The sequence below is a fragment of the Hydra vulgaris genome, chromosome 13 (genome assembly GCF_038396675.1).
Source record: "Hydra vulgaris chromosome 13, alternate assembly HydraT2T_AEP".
In the NCBI taxonomy this organism is placed as follows: domain Eukaryota; kingdom Metazoa; phylum Cnidaria; class Hydrozoa; order Anthoathecata; family Hydridae; genus Hydra; species Hydra vulgaris.
Genome location: NC_088932.1, coordinates 1,002,154 through 1,025,237, shown reverse-complemented (window position 1 = coordinate 1,025,237; position 23,084 = coordinate 1,002,154). Strand labels below are relative to the sequence as shown.

Genomic DNA, 23,084 nt, shown 5'->3' with positions numbered 1-23,084 from the left:
TGTTTCTAAACAATATCTTTAAAGGATTTCTTATATTGAACCATATTTTGGATAAGTGAATATAAATTAGCATCTTTGCTAATATTATTAAATATTTTGACCCGTCTTTTATTGATTTAATAATCATTTGTCTTTCATAAAAGTATTTTTAAACCGTTTTCTCAAATATATTATATATAACATCACAATTTTACAATATCTAAGCAAAAAACTATCTTTAATTAAGTAAGGCAAACGCAATGAGTTGATAAAATAATGTTTTCAAAAGATAAACTGATTAAAAATCTTATTTTTGAAAGTATATATAACGACTTTTTAACAAATTTGATCCTAATGTTTATGAGCTGGCCCCATTGGAATAGAAGCGATTTTTGTATGACTATAAGGTTCCATTATTTCTTAATTTAATATATATTATAAAATTTATGTACTATTTAAATATTATAAATACAACAACATATGTTTCAGATTTCGATAGTAACTCTTTACAAATGTTGTTTATGTATTATGGTTTTGCTATCGTACTAGAAAGTCAATTTATAATAATCAAAATATAAGGCAAACAAAATGACTTGATAAATTAATGTTTTTAAAAGACAAACTGAATATAAATTTTATTTTTGAAAGTATATATAACGACTTTTTGACTTGTTGTTTTATATTACTTAGATTTATGTTTCTGAACAATTTCTTCAAAGAAATTCTAATATTGAACCATATATAGAATAAGTGAATATAAACTAGCATATTTGCTAATATTATTAGATATTTTGAACCGTTTTTTATTGATTTAGTAATCATTTGTCTTTCATAAAAGTATTTTTAAATCGTTTCCTAAAATTGATAATATATAACATCACAATTTTGCAATATCTAAGCAAAAAACATTCTTTAATTATGTAAGGCAAACGCAATGAGTTGATAAAATAATGTTTTCAAAAGATAATTTTAATAAAAATCTTATTTTTGAAAGTATATATAACGACTTTTTTTTTAGCAAGTTTCATTTTAATGTTTATGAGCTAGCACCATTGAAGCGATTTTTGTATGACTATAAGGTTCCATGTTTTCTTAATTTTATAAATATTATAAAATTTATATACCATTTGAATATTATAAAAACAACAACATATGTGATTCCATTCAATAAGGATTGATTTAAAACACAAATATCGTAGTCAAATTAGGCTTAAGCTGATTTATATTACCTATATTTATGTTTCTGAACAATTCCTTTAAAGGATTTCTTATATTGAACCATATTTAGGATAAGTCAATATAAGTTAACATCTTTGCTAATATTATTTAATATTTTGACCCGTCTTTTATTGATTTAATAATCATTTGTCTTTCATAAAAGTATTTTAAATCGTTTCCTAAAATTGATAATATGTAACATTACAATTTTACAATATCTAAGCAAAAACCTATCTTTGATTATGTAAGGCCAGTATACTTAGTATACATAGATTATATAGAAGTATATATAGATTACATAGATATAGATTACATAGAAGTATATATAGATTATGTAAGGCAAAGTATATATAACGACTTTTTATTTGACAAATTTTATCCTAATATGTTTATGAGCTGGCCCCATTTGAATAGAAGCGATTTTTGTATTACTATAAGGATCCATTTTTTCCTAATTTAATATGTATTATAAAATTTATATATTATTTAAATATTATAAATACAACAACATATGTTTCAGATTTCGATAGTAACTCTTTACAAATGTTGTTTATGTATTATGGTTTTGCTATTCGTACTAGAAAGACAATTCATAATAATCAAAATATATAACGACTTTTATTTTAACAAATTTCATTTTAATGTTTATGAGCTAGCCCCATTTGTATAGGAGCGATTTTTGTATGACTATAAGGTTCCATGTTTTCTTAACTTTATAAATATTATAAAATTTATATACCATTTAAATATTATAAAAACAACAACATATGTGATTCCATTCAATAAGAATTGATTTAAAACACCAATATCATGGTCAAATTAGGCTTAAGCTGTTTTATATAACCTAGATTAATGTTTCTAAACAATATCTTTAAAGGATTTCTTATATTGAACCATATTTTGGATAAGTGAATATAAATTAGCATCTTTGCTAATATTATTAAATATTTTGACCCGTCTTTTATTGATTTAATAATCATTTGTCTTTCATAAAAGTATTTTTAAACCGTTTTCTTAAATATATTATATATAACATCACAATTTTACAATATCTAAGCAAAAAACTATCTTTAATTAAGTAAGGCAAACGCAATGAGTTGATAAAATAATGTTTTCAAAAGATAAACTGATTAAAAATCTTATTTTTGAAAGTATATATAACGACTTTTTAACCAATTTGATCCTAATGTTTATGAGCTGGCCCCATTGGAATAGAAGCGATTTTTGTATGACTATAAGGTTCCATTATTTCTTAATTTAATATATATTATAAAATTTATGTACTATTTAAATATTATAAATACAACAACATATGTTTCAGATTTCGATAGTAACTCTTTACAAATGTTGTTTATGTATTATGGTTTTGCTATCGTACTAGAAAGTCAATTTATAATAATCAAAATATAAGGCAAACAAAATGACTTGATAAATTAATGTTTCTAAAAGACAAACTGAATATAAATTTTATTTTTGAAAGTATATATAACGACTTTTTGACTTGTTGTTTTTTTTATATTACTTAGAATTATGTTTCTGAACAATTTCTTCAAAGAAATTCTAATATTGAACCATATATAGAATAAGTGAATATAAACTAGCATATTTGCTAATAATATTAGATATTTTGACCCGTTTTTTATTGATTTAGTAATCATTTGTCTTTCATAAAAGTATTTTTAAATCATATCCTAAATTTGATAATATATAACATCACAATTTTACAATATCTAAGCAAAAAACTTTCTTTAATTATGTAAGGCAAACGCAATGAGTTGATAAAATAATGTTTTCAAAAGATAATTTTAATAAAAATCTTATTTTTGAAAGTTTATATAATGACTTTTTTTTTAGCAAATTTCATTTTAATGTTTAAGAGCTAGCACCATTGAAGCGATTTTTGTATGACTATAAGGTTCCATGTTTTCTTAATTTTATAAATATTATAAAATTTATATACCATTTAAATATTATAAAAACAACAACATATGTGATTCCATTCAATAAGAATTGATTTAAAACACCAATATCATGGTCAAATTAGGCTTAAGCTGTTTTATATAACCTAGATTAATGTTTCTAAACAATATTTTTAAAGGATTTCTTATATTGAACCATATTTTGGATAAGTGAATATAAATTAGCATCTTTGCTAATATTATTAAATATTTTGACCCGTCTTTTATTGATTTAATAATCATTTGTCTTTCATAAAAGTATTTTTAAACCGTTTTCTTAAATATATTATATATAACATCACAATTTTACAATATCTAAGCAAAAAACTATCTTTAATTAAGTAAGGCAAACGCAATGAGTTGATAAAATAATGTTTTCAAAAGATAAACTGATTAAAAATCTTATTTTTGAAAGTATATATACCGACTTTTTAACAAATTTGATCCTAATGTTTATGAGCTGGCCCCATTGGAATAGAAGCGATTTTTGTATGACTATAAGGTTCCATTATTTCTTAATTTAATATATTATAAAATTTATGTACTATTTAAATATTATAAATACAACAACATATGTTTCAGATTTCGATAGTAACTCTTTACAAATGTTGTTTATGTATTATGGTTTTGCTATCGTACTAGAAAGTCAATTTATAATAATCAAAATATAAGGCAAACAAAATGACTTGATAAATTAATGTTTCTAAAAGACAAACTGAATATAAATTTTATTTTTGAAAGTATATATAACGACTTTTTGACTTGTTGTTTTATATTACTTAGATTTATGTTTCTGAACAATTTCTTCAAAGAAATTCTAATATTGAACCATATATAGAATAAGTGAATATAAACTAGCATATTTGCTAATATTATTAGATATTTTGACCCGTTTTTTATTGATTTAGTAATCATTTGTCTTTCATAAAAGTATTTTTAAATCGTTTCCTAAAATTGATAATATATAACATCACAATTTTGCAATATCTAAGCAAAAAACATTCTTTAATTATGTAAGGCAAACGCAATGAGTTGATAAAATAATGTTTTCAAAAGATAATTTTAATAAAAATCTTATTTTTGAAAGTATATATAACGACTTTTTTTTTAGCAAATTTCATTTTAATGTTTATGAGCTAGCACCATTGAAGCGATTTTTGTATGACTATAAGGTTCCATGTTTTCTTAATTTTATAAATATTATAAAATTTATATACCATTTGAATATTGTAAAAACAACAACATATGTGATTCCATTCAATAAGGATTGATTTAAAACACAAATATCGTAGTCAAATTAGGCTTAAGCTGATTTATATTACCTATATTTATGTTTCTGAACAATTCCTTTAAAGGATTTCTTATATTGAACCATATTTAGGATAAGTCAATATAAGTTAACATCTTTGCTAATATTATTTAATATTTTGACCCGTCTTTTATTGATTTAATAATCATTTGTCTTTCATAAAAGTATTTTAAATCGTTTCCTAAAATTGATAATATGTAACATTACAATTTTACAATATCTAAGCAAAAACCTATCTTTGATTATGTAAGGCCAGTATACTTAGTATACATAGATTATATAGAAGTATATATAGATTACATAGATATAGATTACATAGAAGTATATATAGATTATGTAAGGCAAAGTATATATAACGACTTTTTATTTGACAAATTTTATCCTAATATGTTTATGAGCTGGCCCCATTTGAATAGAAGCGATTTTTGTATTACTATAAGGATCCATTTTTTCCTAATTTAATATGTATTATAAAATTTATATATTATTTAAATATTATAAATACAACAACATATGTTTCAGATTTCGATAGTAACTCTTTACAAATGTTGTTTATGTATTATGGTTTTGCTATTCGTACTAGAAAGTCAATTCATAATAATCAAAATATATAACGACTTTTATTTTAACAAATTTCATTTTAATGTTTATGAGCTAGCCCCATTTGTATAGGAGCGATTTTTGTATGACTATAAGGTTCCATGTTTTCTTAATCTAATAAATATTATAAAATTTATATACCATTTAAATATTATAAAAACAACAACATATGTGATTTTATTCAATAAGAATTGATTTAAAACACCAATATCTTGGTCAAATTAGGCTTAAGCTGTTTTATATAACCTAGATTAATGTTTCTGAACAATATCTTTAAAGGATTTCTTATATTGAACCATATTTTGGATAAGTGAATATAAATTAGCATCTTTGCTAATATTATTAGATATTTTGACCGGTGTTTTATTGATTTAGTAATCATTTGTCTTTCATATAAGTATTTTTAAATCGTTTCCTAAAATTGATAATATATAAAATCACAAATTTACAATATCTAAGCAAAAAACTATCTTTAAATTTGTAAGGCAAACGCAATGAGTTGATAAAATAATGTTTTCAAAAGATAAACTGATTAAAAATCTTATTTTTGAAAGTATATATAACGACTTTTTATTTAACAAATTTTATCCTAATGTTTATGAGCTGGCCCCATTTGAATAGAAGCGATTTTTGTATGACTATAAGGTTCCATTATTTTTTAATTTAATATATATTATAAAATTTATGTACTATTTAAATATTATAAATACAACAACATATGTTTCAGATTTCGATAGTAACTCTTTACAAATGTTGTTTATGTATTATGGTTTTGCTATTCGTACTAGAAAGTCAATTTATAATAATCAAAATATAAGGCAAACAAAATGAGTTGATAAATTAATGTTTCTAAAAGACACACTGAATATAAATTTTATTTTTGAAAGTTTATATAACGACTTTTTTTTCAACAAATTTTATTTTAATGTTTATGAGCTAGCCCTATTTGTATAGAAGTGAGTTTTATATGACTATAAGGTACCAGTTTTTTTTAAATTAATATATATTATAAAAATTATATACCATATAAATATTAAAAAAACAACAACATATGTGATTCCATTCAATAAGGATTGATTTAAAACACAAATATCGTGGTCAAATTAGGCTTAAGCTGTTTTATATTACGTAGATTTATGTTTCTGAACAATTTCTTTAAGGGATATCTTATATTGAACCATATTTAGGATAAGTGAATATAAATTAGCATCTTAGCTAACATTATTAAATATTTTGACCCGTCTTTTATGGGATTTAATAATCATTGGTCTTTCATAAAAGTATTTTTAAAATGTTTGATAATATTGATAATATATAACATCACAATTTTACAATATCTAAGCAGAAAACTATCAAACGGCAAAAACTATCAAACTGGCAAACGCAATGAGTTGATAAAATACTGTTTTCAAATGATAAGCTGAATAAAAATCCTTTTTTTGAAAGTATGTATAACGACTTTTTTTATAACAAATTATATTCTAATGTTTACGAGCTAGCCCCATATGTATAGAAGCGAATTTTGTATGACTATAAGGTTCCATATTTTCTTAATATAATAGATATTATAAAACTTATATACCATTTAAATATAGAACTTGACTAATTGCCTAATTGTAGGCTAAATGATTTTCCTTTAACCCTGCTTCGTTTTTCCTAACTGGTGACTGCAAATGGATTCTTATAGGATGAGCGGAATTACCATATATGAAAAGTGGCTTACTGAATTGTGAATAAGAAAACATGAATAGCTTGATTAGTGTCATGAATCAGCTAGCATTCTGCTTTTGTGTTTACTACCTGTGTAGAAAGCAACAAGCGATTGAAATTTAATAGCATGTATTCTTTAATTACAATTATAAAGTGATCTTTTACTTTCTTGCGGTCAACCAAGTGGGCGAACGGTTTTATCAAAAATGCCTAACAGATCATGAATGGTGCTCTTATGTTGGTAATAGCGTTACTAAATAATGATAGCTGAGCAGGTGCTGACCAAGCTTGTTTAAATTTCTTAATATACTTTGCAAATGAAATTCAATTTAAGAACAGTCGAATTTCTGGAATTTTTTTCGAATTCATATAACGCACGGTAATTAATCTGAAGTATAGAAATACAACTAATTTAATATATTGCAGTGTATAATAAAAACATATTTAGCTACTTTTGTTCGGGTTTTGTCCTACGTTACTTTTTTCTACAAAATTTAAGAATAATATGAAATCTATAAAACCAAAGAAAGATTTTAAAACGTTAGCTCAGTTTAAAGAGCTATGTTCAAGACAAGGAAATAATTAACACGCCTATTCTTTACTCAGTATAAACAAAGTGTTTATCTTACATTATTATTTCTTTTTTCCCATATTCTGTAGCGAACGAAAAGCATAAGTATAACATCCGTTTACAATATCACAAAAAAATTTAATGAATTAAGCGGATTATATTGCGCTCAATATTTTAATACTAAAAATTATTAATATAATTATAGCACTCGTAGGTTTTTATGGCTGAATGGATTGAATTATATGATTATTCAAGTGATGATGGTAGTGATATGCCAGAAGGTTACCATTTAAGTAACAAAATAAAAAAAGAGTTTGTGGCAATACAGCAGAAAATCTTTGATGCCCAAACTAAAATACTGAATTATAAAACGTTGAAGAAATTAACAAAAAAGCAAACAGAAAATGAAGAAACTATTGAACAAGAGTTACAAAGCTTGCAAGACTTAAATAACAATAACAATATTTTGATTAATATTAATAAGTATTTACATTCCATCGGTAGTATAGTTTATCATTCTCAAGATACCGAATATTTTGTTCGAAAGAACAAAATAATAAAGACTATTCAAAAGAAACCTTCTATAAAAAAGACCATCTATAGAGAAGATGGTGATAGTCATGTTCTAGCTTTGAAAAATCAAACTTCGTGCGAAGTTTCGTCAGCGAAGGAGTTGATATTACATAGAAGGTTAGTAGATAAGTCATTCAAAATAGAATTAAAAAATTTTAAGGAAGCAGATCAGATAACTCCGTATACTTTAAGTGACCAAATCCACTTTTCAAAATTTCTTCCAACGCGTATAGAAAACAATACTATTGGCGTATCCACAAAACCTAGTCATAATAATCAGTTATATAGAAAGTCTTATATTGCAGACTTACCTTCTTATGACTCAGAGAAGGACGATTATCTTAAAAGCCTAAAATATAGGTGGAAGGATATAAATTTTGTAGAAATGAATAGCTTTTTAAAAAAAGTATTCAATGGTGAACATGTTAGTCTTAAAGACCCCAATGTTGAAACGGCAACGGAAATAATTAGTTTATTGTTTGTTACTGAAACTAGTCGAAATTCAGCAACTTTTTTTACCGCTCCTATATTTCTTGAGTTATTAGCAGCTGATTGTATAAATCTAACTGCTATGCGGTTTGGTGATAATTTTCCTATGGCTATGAAAGATGCAGTTACAGCTATTAGGTATTTAGATCTTTTTCACTTCCGTGAAATAAAAGACTTTTATGACTATATGAAAGGAGGAGCAGACCAAGGTAAAAAATTACTTTTAAAAGAAAATGAGTTGTTTTTTAAATGGTTAAAGTTAAAAGAACTAGTTAGCACACCAAAACAATGGAATACAGAAATGCAAAAGCTCATTTTGGATTGGTATGGTATTCCAGTAAAACTAAAAGCTGCCGGGTAGATTCATCATCTTAATACTTTTTATCCTTACACGTGTTGTTAAACCTTAGTGCATTTTTTGTTTTTTCAAGAAGCTAACGCTGACCTCATATTTTAAAATAAATTTTTTTTTCATAAATCTATCAATGTTTAAAATTTTAATCATGGAATGATTTTAATAATTGTAAATAAAAATTTTAATCTCTCGATAAAAGTGTTTTAATAATTGTAAATAAAAATTTTAATCTTGCAAATATTTTAATGTAGCCTTAAAAAAGGTATATATGTCAAAAAAAATTTTAATTCATAAATGGAACATTAAAACAAACCGTTACAACAATTTTAACAATTTATGATGATCAATATTAATGACATCAAAGATTAATTTAACTAAGTTCATATTATGCGCCACTGAAAAAAATTTCTTAAGCGGACAATGAAAACAGTTTAATACTCATTTTAATACAAAGATATTTCAGAATATACTAACAATATTGCAGATTTTATTTACGATATCTCTACTAAATTATTTCACTTTAAATGAAGTAAAACAAATGTAGTTACTTACTACTAAAAAATTTATTTCAAGCTTAAAGAATGGAAAAAGGCTAACCAATTAGAACATTAAATGCACATGATTATGTAACAAAAAATCAATTTAAAACAGTTGATTTGCCTATAATTAAAAAAATATTTTTCACCTTAACTTATAATAACGAAATTAAATTATAGAGCTCTGCATCTGACATCAAAAATGATTGCATTGCTTCTGAAGCACCAATATATTATTACAGATGATCCTATTACAGGGGATGCAACATTTACAACAAATTCTACAACATTTAAAAATAAATCTTTAAACAAAGCTAAATATGCACTCCCAACCTTACCACTACTTTCATAACATAAATTCACATATCCATCAGCGTTAGCTTCTTGAGAAAACAACAAATGCCCTGGGGTTTATCAACATGTGTAAGAATAAAAAGTATTAAAATAATGAATCTACTCGGCAGCTTTTAGTTTAACTGGAATACCATACCAATCCAAAATAAGCTTTTGAATTTCTGTATTCCATTGTTTTAGAGTATTGACTAGTTCTTTTAACTTTAACCATTTAATAAACAACACATTTTCTTTTTAAAGTAGTTTTTTACCTTGGTCTGCTCCTCCTTTCATATAGTCATAAAAGTCTTTTATTTCATGGAAGTGAATAATATCAATATACCTGATAGATGAAACTGCTTCCTTCAGAGCCATAAAAAAATTATCATCAAACCGCATAGCAGTTAGATTTATACAATCAGCTGCTAATAACTCAAGAAATATAGGAGCGGTAAAAAAAGTTGTTGAATTTCTACTAGTTTCAGTAACAAACAATAAACTAATTATTTCCGTTGCCGTCTCAACATTGGGGTCTTTAAGACTAACATGTTCACCATTGAATACTTTTTTTAAAAAGCTATTCATTTCTACAAAATTTATATCCTTCCACCTATATTTTAGGCTTTTAAGATAATCGTCCTTCTCTGAGTCATAAGAAGGTAAGTCTGCAATATAAGACTTTCTACATAACTGATTATTATGACTAGGTTTTGTGGATACGCCAATAGTATTGTTTTCTATACGCGTTGGAAGAAATTTTGAAAAGTGGACTTGATCACTTAATGTATACGGAGTTATCTGCTCTGCTTCCTTAAATTTTTTAATTCTATTTTAAATGACTTATCTACTAACCTTCTATGTAATATCAACTCCTTCGCTGACGAAACTTCGCACGAAGTTTGATTTTTCAAAGCTAGAACATGACTATCACCATCTTCTCTAAGGATGGTCTTTTTTATAGAAGGTTTCTTTTGAATAGTCTTTATTATTTTGTTCTTTCGAACAAAATATTCGGTATCTTGAGAATGATAAACTATACTACCGATGGAATGTAAAAACTTATTAATATTAATCAAAATATTGTTATTGTTGTTTAAGTCTTGCAAGCTTTGTAACTCTTGTTCAATAGTATCTTCATTTTCTGTTTGCTTTTTTGTTAATTTCTTCAACGTTTTATAATTCAGTATTTTAGTTTGGGCATCAAAGATATTCTGTTGTATTGCCAAAAACTCTTTTTTTATTTTGTTACTTAAATGGTAACCTTCTGGCATATTACTACCATCATCACTTGAAAAATCATATAATTCATTCCATTCAGCCATTAAAACCTACGGGTGCTATAATCATATTAATAATCTTTAGTATTGAAAATATGAAGCGCTATCCATTCCGCTACCTACTAACCTTCTATGTAACATCAACTCCTTTGCTGACGATGTTTCCATGAAGTTTGACTTTTTATGTTAGTACATGACTATTACCATCCATTTAAGATTTTTAAAAGGTTTCTTTTGTATAGTCTTTATTATTTTGTTCTTTTGAACAAAATACTCGGTATCTTGAGAATGATAAACTATTCTACCGATAAAATGTTAAAATTTAATAATATTAGTCAAATAAATGTTAATAATATTTTAGTCTTGCTAGTGTTTTTTTTTTTGTTTTTTTTGTTTTTTTTTTATTTATTAACATCTTTTTCAACAAGGCTGTAAGCGGCCACTAATAAGAGTTGAAAGTTACTGCAAGAGAAAAGAAGATTGCGGAGCAGGATAATTATTAACGGACGACTTAAAGGATTGCAAATTATATGAATCAGAAAAGCAAAATGAAGAAAGCGAAATCCAAAGAACTGATGTTTAAGGTACAAAACTAGACAAATAGGCGTTTTTTGAGCACTTAGGAACAATCACAGAACAAGGGATGACACTTATTTAAATGACGAGTAACACAAAAATGAATTTTAGTGAATGGTACAAGAGACGCTAGCTCTTTAGAGCAGTGCCCATTATAGAATTTGAACAAGAAAAAGAGTAGCAACATTACAACAATGCGATAATGGTTTATATTTTGCTATAAGCTTTATTAATAGTTATAGAATTTAAAAGGAACGATGATCACCCTTGTTTAAATAAATAAATTACTTGAAAATACTGCAAAGAATACAAATAGTAAGAACATTTAGCATTCTGCTATTTTTCTATATAGATTAATTCAAATAAATCCATACAAAATAAATAACCTTGAATAATTTCACTTTCCTATGAGCTTTTTTTAAAACTGTCAGGGCTTTAATTTTCTTCTCAAAAAACTGAAAATTATTCTATACTAACAATTACTTTAACCTTGTGTCGATTTTCGTTTACTTTTGTGTTTAAAATCAACGGTTTCCGAAAAAAATTACCTTCTTTTGAACCATAGAAAAAAATCTACGCTAACAAAATTATCAACCTCTATTTATCGCCCATCCTCTGCTAACTTTAAATGACAAAATAGAAAAAGAATTTGTAGCAATACAACGGAAAATCTTTGATGCTTAAACTATAATACATAACTTTAATCAAAAACAAATTAAACATAAATGAAAGCGAAAGTGAAATAAAATAGATACAAAGTTTTGAACAATAGTTACCTCCTTATAAATTTACCTTTATTTAAACAATAGGAAAAACTCTACGGCATCAAAATTATTTATTATTTACGTTAATGTGTGCGCGCTGGTGATACATTTGCTTTGGTCATAGCTTCGCAATATTTTAATAGAGAAACGATTTGAATCTTTGTATCAATTGATAAATTTCCTTCATAGTTACTGTCATGTAAATATATTTCTCTATATATACTAAAATTTAAAAGCATAACGGTTGAGTTGCTTGTAGCAACTCAACCGTTATGCTTATTATAAATGAATTGAACAAATGGTTGCAAACCTAGTGCATACTGTTCTTTAAAAATTAGATGGTAAAGCCAATTTTGAGTTTGCTTGAAATAAATATGCATTAATGTATAAAAATCTTTAAAATCGCATTGGAATCAGAAATTACAAATCTTGACGCAACTTGTCACAAATTCATCAATACAGAATAATTGACCTCCATTTGTCGCCCATCGTCTGCTAATTTTAAATGACAAAATAGAAAAAGATTTTGTATTAACACAAAAGAAACTCTTTGGTGCTTAAACTATAATACATAATTTAGAATAAAAAAAAATTAAACAGAAATGCAGGCAGGAGGTAAAGAAAACAGTTACAAACCTTGAACAATAGTTACAAACTTTATAATGCTTATGTAATAACATTAATTTTACTAATATTAATAAGTTTTTACATTCTCTTTGTAGCAAAGTTTATCATTCTCAAGATTCCGAGATTTTTGTTTAAAAGAACTAAATAAAATATCGTACGTGCTAGTGCGCTGATAAAACATTTACTTTAGTCATTGCTTACTCATATTTTAATAGAGAAACGATTTGAGTCTGTGTATCAAATGATAAGTTTCCTTCAAAGTTATTGTCATGTAAATATATTTTTCTATATATACAACAATATGTGCTATAAGCAAGTCAATCGTTATGTCTATTATAAATGATTTAAACAAATGGTTGCGAACCTAGTGCATAATGTTTTTCTCAAAATTTGATGTTAAAGCCAATTTTAAATTTGCTTGAAATGAATTTGCTGCAATATATAAAAATCGTCAAATTCACGCAATTATAATCGCATTGGAATCACATATTACACATCTTGACATAACTTGTCACAAATTAAAAAATACAAAATAATTTACCTCCATTTCTCGCCCATCGCCTGCTAACTCTAAATGAACAAGTAGAAAAAGAATTTTATAGCAATTCAACAGAAAATCTTTGATGCTTAAACTATAATACATAATTTTTAAGAAATAAAAATTAAACAGAAATGAAAGCTGACGTTAAAGAAATTAGTTACAAACCCTGAACAATAGTTACCTTCTTAAAACTTACCTTCTTTTGATCAAAGGGAAAAACTCTACGGCAAACAAAATTATTTACGACCATTTGTCGGCTATCGTCTAATAACTTTAAAGGGCAAAATAGAAACAGAAACTAAAGCATTACAACAGAAAATCTTAGATGCTTAAACTACAATACATAATTTTAAACATAGAGAAATTAAACAATAGTTACCTTCTTAAAACTTACCTTCTTGAACAATGAGAAAACTCTACATTATTGTTAGTGCGCTGGTGATACATTTGCTTTGGTCATAGCTTCGCAATTTTTAATAGAGAAACGATTTGAATCTGTGTATTAATTGATAAGTTTCCTTCATAGTTACTGTCATGTAAATATATTTTTCCATATATACAACCCTATGTGCTATAAGCAAGTCAATCGTTATGCCTTTTATAAATGATTTGAACAAATAGTTGCTAACCTAGTGCATAATGTTTTTCTTAAACTTGGATGTTAAAGCCAATTTTGAATTTGCTGGAAATGAATTTGCTGCAATTTATAAAAATAGTCAAATTATGCATTTAAAATCGCATTGGAGACACATATTTTTAATCTTGACGCAATTTGTCACAAATAATTCAATTCAAAATAATTTACCTCCATTTGTAGCCCATCGTGTGCTAACCTTAAATGACAAAACAGAAAAAGAATTTGTAGCAATACAACTGAAAATCCTCGATGCTTAAACTATAATACATAATTTTAAAGAAAAAAAACATTAACAAAAATGAAAGCAGAAGTGAAAGAAAATAGTTACAAAGTTTTGAACAATAGTTACCTTCTTGAAACTTACCCTCTTTTGAACAAGGGAAAATCTCTACGGCAAACGAAATTGTTTACCTCCATTTGTCACCCATCGTCTGCTTACTTTAAATGACAAAAGAGAAACAGATTTTTTAGCAATACAACAGAAAATCTTTGATGCTTAAACTATTATATATAATTTCTAAAATAGAGAAATTAAATAATAATGAAAGCAGAAGTTAAAGAAAATAAGTACAAACTTTGAGCAATAGTTACAAACTTTAAAATCCTTACCCAGCAAACTCGCTATGCTTGCTCCATGCATGGCCCACCATCGGTGCCATGACTGGCCCACCATCGGCCGACAAGCATGGCCCAAGCCAAGTGTTGCTCACCGTTTAATGCATGGTCCATGCATGGCATCCGTTTTTCGACCAGCGTTTAGCCGTTGCTTTACCAGTGTTCATTTTTATGTTATTTTTAGTTCGTTTTATTTATTTTAATTACTTTACACCGGCGTTTATACGTTGCTTTGCCATTCCTCATTTTAATGTTATTTTTGCTTTATTATTATTATTTTGTTACTTTTATTTAAAACTAATACTTAGCACATAAGAGAAGTTAAATTAAGAGGAATTCGTCGTTCTTCCTTTGTTCTAAGACGTAATAAATTGCCGGAGGAAAAATATGAAAATAAGTCAATCTTTACTTAACTCAAACAAAAAAATAAACAGAAATGTTGGCAGAAGGTAAAGAAAATAGAGACAAACCTTGAACAATAGTTACAAACCTTAAAATGCTTTCGTATAACAATAATTTTACCAATATTAATATGTCTTCACATTCTCTTTGTGTCATAAATTATCATTCTCAAGATTCCGAGCACTTTGTTCAAAAGAACAAAATATCATATCGTTATTATTGGTGCGCTGGTGATACATTTGCTTTGGTCATAGCTTCGCAATATTTTAACAGAGAAACGATTTGAATCTGTGTATCAATTGATAAGTTTCCTTCATAGTTACTGTCTTGTAAATATATTTTTCTATATATGCAACATTATGTGCTATAAGCAAGTCAATCGTTATGCCTATTATAAATGATTTAAACAAATGGTTGCGAACCTAGTGCTTAAAGTTTTTCTCAATATTGGATATTAAACCTAATTTTGAATTTGCTTGAAATGAATTTGCTGCAATATATAAATATGTCAATGTCAGGCATTTAAAATCGCATCGAGATTACAAATTACAAATCTTGTCACAACTTGTCACAAATTAATCAATACAGAATAATTTACCTCCATTTGTTGCCCATCATCTGCTATTTTTCAATGACAAAATAGAAACAGAATTTGTAGCAATACAACAGAAAATCTTTGATGCTTAAACTATAATACAAAGTTTTAAACAAAAAAAATTTAAACAGAAATGAAAGCAGAATTTAAAGAAAATAGTTACAATTCTTAAACGATAGTTACATTATTAAACCTTAACTTTTTTCGAGCAATGAGAAAAACTCTACGGCAAATGAAATTATTTACTTTAATTTGTTGCCCATCGTCTGCTAACTTTAAATGACAAAATAGAAACAGAATTGTCAGCAATACAACAAAAAATCTTTGATGCTTAAACTTCAATACATAATTTTAAACATAAAGAAATTAAACAACTATGAAAGCAGAGGTTGAAAAAAACAATTACACACCTTAAAATGCTTATGTAATAACATTAATTTTTTGATATTAATCAAAATATAAGGCAAACGCAATGAGTTGTTAAAATAATGTTTTTAAAAGGCAAACTGAATAAAAATTTCATTTTTGAAAGTATATATAACGACTTTTTTTTTAACAAATTTCATTTTAATGTTTATGAGCTAGCCCCATTTGTATAGGAGCGATCTTTGTATGACTATAAGGTTCCATGTTTTCTTAATTTTATAAATAATATAAAATTTATATACCATTTAAATATTATAAAAACAACAACATATGTGATTTCATTCAATAAGAATTGATTTAAAACACCAATATCATGGTCAAATTAGGCCTAAGCTGTTTTATATAACCTAGATCAATGTTTCTGAACAATATCTTTAAAGGATTTATTATATTGAACAATATTTTGGATAAGTGAATATAAATTAGCATCTTTGCTAATATTATTAAATATTTTGACCCGTCTTTTATTGATTTAATAATCATTTGTCTTTCATAAAAGTATTTTTAAATCGTGTCCTTAAATTGATAATATATAACAGTACAATTTTACAATATCTAAGCAAAAAACTATCTTTGATTATATAAGGCAAACACAATGAGTTGATAAAATAATGTTTATAAAAGATAAACTGATTAAAAATCTTATTTTTGAAAGTATATAACGACTTTTTATTTACCATATGTCATCCTAATGTTTATGAGCTGGCCCCATTTGTATAAAAGCGATTTTTATATGACTATAAGGTTCCATTTTTGTATAATTTAATATATATATAGCTGTAGGAGATCCAAAATTTTATATATTATTCATTTTAAATTTTTGAGCACGCCCATGGAACTGTTAAATTTTTAATCTATTAAATTCAGAATGAATTTATTCATTGTATTGCTACACGTTAAAGACAATGCTAACCAACTGTATTAACAATGCCTCTTTTTATACATTGAAACCACGCTAGACATAGAAAAAAAAGACTAACTAAATCAAGTACTTAGATATATTGAAATAACAAAAAATGAAAAAGAGGAACCAACAATAATTGAAATTAGGGAAGTTTTTTTGGGTTTTGCAAAAGTGCACAACTACACAGCTCTTGGATTATATAAAGCAGGAATGTGGAGTCCCAAAAGGACTCCGGCTTTATATACCTACTTTTTCCAAGTCTGTAGTGTCTAGAAGCTCTAAACATGTTTGTTGACTTATGATCTGCTATAAGAAAAAAATTCATGAGATTTAATGGTTTAAAACTTGTTGTTTTTAAGCCCGGAGTCATTGCTGCCATTATACCTAAGGACTCCAGGTTCACAAAATGATTGTTCCTCTAACCTGAAAGTCTTAGTTTTTTTTCTATTAGTAGTTCATAAACTTATTTATATTTTTATAGCTACTGGATACCAAAAATAAAGATGAAGTAATCTTTTTGTGACTTTCAAATCCGGAGTCCTTTTTGGGACTCCGCATCCCTGATTTAATGTTTCTTTATATTAAAGAAACATTAAATCTGCTTGAAAAGAATATCAAGACATTAAACAAATGTAGAGGACAAGATAATAAAAAATTATTTACGCAGTTCTACAGACAAAGAACATTTGCATAACCTATCTATATTAGAAATCGAAGCAAAAACAGCCAACACCATGGAAATCAAATACGTGATTACAGATTTTGCCAATTTAAAATCAAGGAGCATTGATTTGCAATTTTAAATAAACTGCAATTTATTTGTTTAATTTCAGTTGTGTAACAGTTTTTTCAATAAATAAATTTAGATAAAAATTATTACTTTTTTTTGTGGTGGGGGTGTAAATAGTATTTTGCAAGGGGGTCCAAAATTTGAAGTTCCGCCACTGGTCAGAAGCATGCTATCCGCTTAATTAATTTTACGGTTTGTTTTACTCATTCCAAATTGTTATTTATGGAGATAAACTTATTTAATATTTACGAGCACAATGTTTATAACGTGTTATGCTTTACTTACATGTGGTAAAACAATTAACTTTATCTATCTTTAAAATTTTATTTCTCTAAACCCAGTATACTTAGAAACAAAAATTTTGTATATGAACCAATTTGTAGAACAAAGTTTAACTATTTTTGATATATCCAATACTTTCCCGATCTTTAAAAACAAACTTTAAAGTTTTATTCTATTTATTGATGACGTATTTAAATTCTTTTTATAATAACCACGTGTGCGTCTTTTTTACTTTTCTTATGATGTGGAAAACATTTAAAATTTGATCGAAAAAAACGTTTTTTATAGATATTTATAGTTTAAACACTTTGTAAAAGTTCTAGCTTTTTGATATATTATCACGTCTAAATTAAGGACGTTTTTTAATTTTATTTAAAACAATTCGATTGAGCAACATCCTAAAGAAGTTCAAAAAGTTTCTCCTAAATTCTGTATAAATAAAAAAAAGCTCGAAGAAATTTTAATTTAAAATCCAATAAGAAGAAGAGTTGTATTAAATCTAGTTGTATAAAGCAAAGATAAGTTTTTATGTATTTCATTTCATTTAAAACATAAATTACAGATTGTCAAATATAAGGTTTTTACAATTTTTATCAAGTTTTTACAAATTTTTCAGTTTTTTAATTCGACGTAAGAATCGTCTTTAAACTACGTCATGCACTAATGGAGTCGGGAGGGGCGAAGGTTTTCAAAAAAATCAAAAATTTTTTCTCCCAGAGATTTAAGTTAAATAAAAAATCAAAATAGCGTTTAATTTAATATAAATTGCCTTGTAAAAGAGCTTAGGTTCTCTTCTTTTTTTCAAACAAATTTAGCATTGCGTAATTTATGGACGGTTTCTTAACTGAAGTTCAATATTTACCGTTTCTTTACGTCATTTTTATGTCATTCTGTAAAATAGATTTTTTCTAAACAGTGCGCAATCTGGCTTTATTACATAGCCTTATGTTAAATTTACAACAAGGAGCGAGTAGTATCAGTAGACGTATCTGACTTAATCTTTTGAATCGTTCACATTCTGATTGTTTTAGTTTTGCTTATAGCAAAGGTTCGTATCTGTTATTATATTTTTGAACTATAAAGTTAATCAGTTACTTAATTAACTATTTTAATATTTGTTTTTAATCGCTAAGTTGTCGAGAAGTTAATTGCAATACTTATTTGCCGTTATTACTTTTTGCAGTTGTTTTTTTTATATAGTTGTAAAAGTTATTATATATTATGATTATAACTTAATAGGATTAAATATTAAGATTATTAAAGGGTTAACAACTTAAAATCAATTGATTATATATTGTTATAGTTACATTGTTATATTTATATTGTTATAGTAAACATACGTTGGCTTTTCTTTAAAATTTATAACATCAATTTAAACAAATTAGATGTAACAGGTCAATTAGATTTTAGTAAGCAATGTCTTTATACTTTTTTAAATTGATTTTAACTTTTTTAAACCATAGTTTTTCGGATTATATATTTATACATAAGTAATTACTACTTAAATTTCAAGCATAATATTTTAGTAAGAAATAAATAATATAAATACCGATTCAGGTATTTATATTATTTATTTCAGATTCAGATAAATACCGATTTATCATTATTATTCAGTTAAATTATTGTAAATTTTAGTAATAGTTAAGCATTGAAGTAATATATTTTATTCTTGGTTATTTAATTTAAAGTGTTTTTATTATCATTTTAGAGGATCAATTTAAGCAGAATGTCTGCCTTATTAGAGAATTTATTAAAGAATTAGAGAATGTTAACAAAAAAATTTAGATATTCAGAAAATCATTGTAAATTGCTCTAACAAAGTAACTTGTACATATTGTCTATTCTATTAGGATTGAAAACCATTATTGTAATTTTATTTGTTTGACTTTTTTTTTTAATCCTTCTGATACAGCGTCTTTGCCAGATTATTTTAAAATCAAGGAAGAGTTAAGGAAATTGAATTAAATTTTTAAAAAATTAGGGAATATGGCACTCCATTGAACTTACATAACTTAATTAAGTTGTAAGTCATACACATAATGTAAAATATTCAAATTGCAAAATTGTTTTATGAACTTCTCTTGACTTACATTTGACTACATAGGTTCTAATTGAAAAGCATTTTTCTAAAGGAATTAAAGTATGATTTTTTCTTAAGTTGAGTTTTAATAACTTAAATTTAAATCAGGTGATCAGGGAAGCACACCTTAAAATATTGTCTAACATCCCCTAATTAAAGTTTTAGTAACTTTAGTTAGGGAGATCTTGTAAATGATACAAAAAATCATTTTTAGGTATCAGCAAACACTCTGAGATTTAGTCAATTTTTATGTTATTAGGCATTTAAAAAGATTTGACTTTTTAGTACTGTAAATAAAGTTACTAGTGCTTCAGTATTTTTGTTACAAAATTTTTTAGACTTCTTAGAACTAATGGCAGATCTGTATTTCAAGCTCTTAATAGTAAGTCTGTAAAGAGGTCTTTAACGAAACAAATAATAAAACCCTGCCCCTTAGAGTTTAGCTCAGGGTTTAGTCTGGTTATGGCTTTCAATTTAAAAAAAACTTCTTTGTTGGGTTCAGGGTTGTGAAGTTGTAAATAAAAGTTTTTTTTTGGTTTCAAATTTTTTTTTTTTTTAATGTTTATAATGAAACAACTTTTTACTCAAATGGTATTATAATAAGTTATCAAATCTTGCCATAACAATATTGATATACATTTGTCTCATATAAGTATAAGCTGTATAGAAAAACTATAAACAGCTGTAAGAATAATCTATTCATATTTCTGCACTGGTTTTTTAACGAGTGTCTTTTTTGTTTTATTGTGTTTACCTAAATTTTGTGTTTGCCTTATATTATTACATTTATGTCGCAAAAAAGTGTATTTATTAAGCAAAATTACTTTTAAGTTACTTAATTTTTAAAGTTGGGGTTTAAAGTTACTTAATTAATATTAAGCAAAAGAACTTATTTGTGTTATTTATAAACTTTTTAAATATTCAATTTTTTATGCAGTACCTACAATTTATTTTGTAACTTATAATAAATAAGAAAAAGAAAAGTCATTAAATAAAATGTACTTAATGCATATTGATATCAGTAATGTTAGAAAGTATTAGTAATAATAAAAAAGATGTTTATATAAATTAAAGATATGTAACAATGTAAGGAATACTTTGTAATTATTGCTCTTAAAATAATGAGATTATTATAAGGCTTAGATAAGTAAAAGCTAATATGTTTTGTTTAATTAAAAGAATTACAATTTGAAAATGTTTTTTATTTATTTAGGTTTGGCTGTTTTTGGGCGCACTTTGTCATGGTGTCTGCTATTAATTCTAACGCTATTACCTACATATAAAAGCACAAATAAACAAAATTACATTAGCTTCTTTTGTATTATATATTTCACACTTTATTTGTTATTCATCAATTATAATTATTATTTGAAACATAGCCAACTACAGTTAATTATGTCATTAATGTTCTCCCAGACTTATATGCAAAATTAATAACATTTTATCACAAAGATTTTTATTATTATTGTTAATATTTATTAGAAATGAAATTGAGTTCAAACTAATTTTTTTTTTGTAAAATTAAACCTGAATTAAATTAAAGTTGCCTTGTTAAACTCAGGGACCTCTGACATTTTATACAAACACTTTTTTGCTAAAGCCGCATGCTGTTTAGCCAAAATTATTTTTTGTTTGACTAATTGATAAATAAACTTGTAAGATTATTTGATAAATTAACTTGTAAAATTCGCTTGTAAGAGCGTTTGTAATAAATTTCCGTCTAAAATCCAAGGTCAAAAATTTATATCAAACTGCTTTTCACCGTGTTACTCGAGCTGTATAAAATAGCCGCATGAGTTATAACTTTATCAAAGGTAAAATTGTAAATAGTTTATAATTTTAATAGTTAAAATTGTAATAGTTTATTATTTTATCAAAGATTAAATTATAAACTAGGATTTACGTGGTTGAGTCGTTCTCTAAAGCGTATTGAAAAAAAACCATAAGATTGTGGAGTCATAAATAATTTCTAAAGATATTAATAATATGTATAATCAATTGTATACTGCAAACAATTTTTACCTTGCGATGAAGAGTGATTCTTTTCAATGAATGTATGAACTTTTAATTCTCGACTTTGAATGAAGTTTTCGCACAAGGAACTGTTTATCTAGAACGGCGCAAAATCTTCGAAGTTCGAATTTTTCTTATAATATTATCTAGAAGTTTCCTTGTATTAAAATGTCATCTTCGCCACATTCTTCTTCAAAGGAATATCTAGAAGTTTCCTTTTAATATTCATGACGTCATCGCTCTTTATTCTTAAAAGTAATATCTAGAAGTTTTAAATTTATGATGTCAGTAAAACGAGTGCTTACTTCAGTCTTATTATATCAGCTTACAACTAATTTGTTTTATCTGTGGATAATTGATCTTTTAAAAAAATCTATACGCTTCTCGGAAATTCTTTCTAGAAACTATATTTATAATTTATCTAATCTCTTGCCTGCAATAAAATGCTGTTCTACTGCTAAAATGAAATAGAAGTAAACATGCAGACTCTTTATAACGACTTTTATTGTTAAAATAAATTTTTTTTGAAAAAAAGTTTTTCAAGAGTTCCTTTTGAAATAATGATGTCATTGAAGCGGTCCATCTCCTTTTTTTTTCGAATTTTATGTAATGTTCATAATTTAAACATTTTGAGCTTTAATATTTAGTTGTATGATTATTTATCTATCTTGTTGTGGAATATTGTTATGTGGAAGACTAAGATAAACTATATTTAACAGATACTTTATAACATTCAACAGATAAACTATATTCAATCAAAAGTCGCCAGAACTGTAATGTATCGAGTCCGCCAATATATGTTAATATTTCAAGTCTCAAATTGATATATTGTGGGCTGATTCACTGTTTTATTAACTATGCTAATATATCATGGGCAAGTACGCATAAAACGAAAAAATACGCATAAAACTTGAAAAAATTTAT

The 23,084-nt window shown here is 25.7% G+C and overlaps 1 long non-coding RNA gene across 1 annotated transcript; it reads left to right on the top strand.

Moving 5' to 3' along the window:
- Positions 1–18,903: 18,903 nt before the first annotated feature.
- LOC136090230 (uncharacterized) lies at positions 18,904–21,456 on the top strand. The gene is made up of 2 exons (XR_010643270.1): positions 18,904–19,115; positions 21,361–21,456. It is a non-coding gene; the product is annotated as an uncharacterized LOC136090230 (long non-coding RNA).
- Positions 21,457–23,084: the final 1,628 nt, after the last annotated feature.